This window comes from Schistocerca nitens, chromosome 8 (genome assembly GCF_023898315.1).
Source record: "Schistocerca nitens isolate TAMUIC-IGC-003100 chromosome 8, iqSchNite1.1, whole genome shotgun sequence".
Classification (NCBI taxonomy): domain Eukaryota; kingdom Metazoa; phylum Arthropoda; class Insecta; order Orthoptera; family Acrididae; genus Schistocerca; species Schistocerca nitens.
In genome coordinates this window covers 243,658,387-243,661,871 of record NC_064621.1, presented here as the reverse complement: position 1 = coordinate 243,661,871, position 3,485 = coordinate 243,658,387, and positions in this window count along the sequence as shown.

Sequence of the window (3,485 nt, the reverse complement as noted above, 5' to 3'; positions counted from 1 at the left end):
CATAGACACAAACTCCACCTGACACTCTATTATAGTCGCTGCAGTTCTTGTAATATCCCCTATACCCGCGGAGGGCAGGGGTCCGCATTGCCGAGTACCAGGTTTCCTGAAGGGCAATGCAGAAAGCAGGTGTAAAGCTCAAGAGTTGCCATAGCTCAGCCAGTTGGTGGAAACAACCGCCCCGATTCCACTGTAGAATGACATGCTCGTGAGATTGGGAAGGCGTGAAACACTCAATGGGGTAGTCTACACTTCATCCTCAGACACAGAATTTGTAGGTGGTGGTAGTGTGGGTGCCACCACAGTGCCTTGATTCTTGGGGGCCTTTTTGTTTTTTGGTTTCTCTCACTGCTCCTTGGGTTTGTCCAGCTGGGAGGGCTTCACTGATTCAGTCTCAGGGACTGAGGAGGAATGTGAATCCCTATGACCAGCTACCTGTGGTTGCTTCATCCACTGGCAGGTGTCAGCTTTGCCACTGATAAGAACCTGGGAAGGGAGTGAGCCAAGGGACCTCTTCCTGGAAACGAGAGCCGAAGAAGGCATACACTTCTCCGGCTGAGAATTGGACTGACGTCCCCAACGGTTGGACGGGGGGGTTGCTCCTGAAGTAGGTGGTGCAGGAGCAAAAGGGAGGGAAGTGCCCCCCACCATCAAAGGGGCAGGTGGAGTGTGACAGCTATGAGAGCCAACTATACATGGTGGAACGGAAGATGGTAGAAGCGCTGATGTAACGGCGGCGTAAGTTGATGTCATATGCACAGAATGTAGCCTCTCATATTTTCTCTCAGCCTCAGTGTAGGTCAGTCGGTCCAAGGTCTTGTATTCCATTATTTTCCTTTCTTTCTGGAGAATCCTGCAGTCTTGCGAGCAAGGCAAATGGTGCTTGACACAGATGGGAGGTGGGGCACATGCAGTATTGTGATGTGAAGGCTGTCCTCAATCCCAGTGGTAGACCATCATCTTGACCTTCTCAGGTAATGTGTCACCCTCAAAGGCCAAGATGAAGGCACCAGTGGCAACCTGATTATCCCTCAGATCCTGACAGATGCGCCAGATGAAATGAACACCTCACCACTCTAAATTGGCACGAGGCACATCATCAGACAGCAAAAGACGGTCTCTGTGGAATATGATACCCTGGACCATATTTAAGTTCTTGTGGGGCGTGAAGGTAACATTAATGTCGCCCAGGTTGTCACAAGCAAGTAATGCCCAAATGCCCATGGCTGGGCAGAGGATGCCGTTTTTATCAAAACTGACCCTGACTGCATTTTGGACAAACCATCCACTTCCACAAACTTGTCCTCTAAATGCTCCACAAAAAACTGAAGCTTCATGGGCATGAAAGATTCCCCATCAACTCTCATACATATGAGGTACTGGGGCGAATAAGCTTCGCTGCCATCCTTAGCCTAGTGTTCCTCCCATGCTGTGGCCAGAGAGGGGAACAATTTGGGTTTGTATTTCTTAGAATTGAAGGTAGACTTTGACTGCTTAGAGACTGCTGGTAGCAGACCACCAGCAAGAGATGATGTACTATGCTTCATTGCGTGTCATCTGCCCTGATGCCACCCACTCTGACCAAGGGCCATCCCCACGCGTGCCACCCAGCCGCAGCAAAGGCCACCTGGCATGATGGCCATTGCAAGGAATCCTGATGCCCCAGGGTGACAGGCATCTACTCCTTGGCATACGTGGGGAGTTAACCGCGCAGGCATCAACAGAGCGACCCCTATGTGCTCAGGGGGCTACAACCAACAGGGTACATGGTGGCCCCACCACAACAGACTGGCTACCGTGCTGAATATGAACTAAGAAGTCCATTATCGCCATCAGTGCAGAAAGCCATACTGCACAGTGGATGGAGGAAAACGCACCCAAGAGGGTGACCTAGTCCAACAGCTGGAGATTGGTGGAAGTGTAGATTGACGTCGATGTAGGATGTGAGAGGTCTCAGCACATGATGCACACGATGCACCATGTAACGCGCCATTCCCCAATTGGCTCACTCTTCGGGAAAATTTTGAAAAATGGAGGTCAAACCTGACAGGGAATCACCACATAAAGGCCGAAATGTGTGAGACTCCTTTTAGTCGCCTCTTATGACAGGCAGGAATACCTCGGGCCTATTCTAACCCCAGACCCGAAGGGAGGGATAGAGTGGCTTGGAGAGCTGTGTCAAACCAGTCTTTGAACTGAAGACCACAAAACAACAACACACATTATTTTAGTTTCATAACTGCTTTACAGACCTATCTACAAACTTGCAGGATTAGGTTCATTTCCAGTAGAGAATAATAGTATAAAATAATAAAATAGTATAACATAATCAACAAAACAAAAGTAGTTCAGATATATTCCATCAACACTTATTCCACATTCTTCTCAAGTTCAAGGATTGAAACACTTATTACAGGGCTATTGGTGACAGCAGGGCTTTTGGTGATATAGGATCTTCAAGCCTAATTCCTGTTTCATAGTTAAATATCTCATTTAGCGAGTATAACAGCATCCTTCTGCAAAGAACCTTCTAAAGAAAAATTGACTACTGTATAAAAAGTGTACAAGGAAGCGTAGATTAAGAGACACTAAACAAAATGTGTTTGGGTGTCAGAAGGGTAACTGGGAAATCTTCAGTGACTAATGTAACAGAATTTTATCAAAAGACCTCTTATAAAACCTAACGGCATTCTTCCAAACTCAATTTTCAAACGTTCCGTTACAAAGGATGATGATTACTTCCCTAGATTAATTCTCACACCACTATAGAGATGGATGAGATAAATGCAGTGTTGATGTGTTGAAAAACTGCTGAAATCACTAAAACTGGAATCTGTATTGGATTATATACAGAATTTGTAACCATGTAGCCTTTCTTTCAATCATAATATAACACAAATCCCTTGGCACAAAGAACCGTGCACAGTGATTGGAAGAAAACAATGGTAACACCCATCAGCAAGAAGGTAGAAGTGATCCACAAAACAACCATTTGCATACAATTGTTGCAGAATCTTAGAACATATTCTGAGGTCAAATACAATGAGGTATATTGAACAGAATGACCTCCTCCATACCAACCATCTGGATTCTGAAAACACTGATCACATGAAACTCTGCTCGGCTTTTCTCATGTGACCTCCTGAAAGCCACAAAACAAAACAATCAGTCAGACATAGAATTTCTTGACTTCAAAGAACACTGACTCAGTAGCATATCAAATCACACTAATGAAAGTACACTCATGTGGGACACAAACAAAATTTGTTACTGGATGGAGGATATCTTGGTAGGAAGGACACAGTATGTAACCTTGGATCGAGTCAGACAGTAGTAGCCGGCCGCAACAGACGCAGCAACAGTCAAGTAAACCGCTTTTAGAGTTCCTAACCGGGTGTGAATTTATTATATCATCTGTGTGCTTTAATAGTTTAGTTTCTTGAGTTTCTGCATGTAAATTTAAAATCTAATAGCCACAGTTCTCA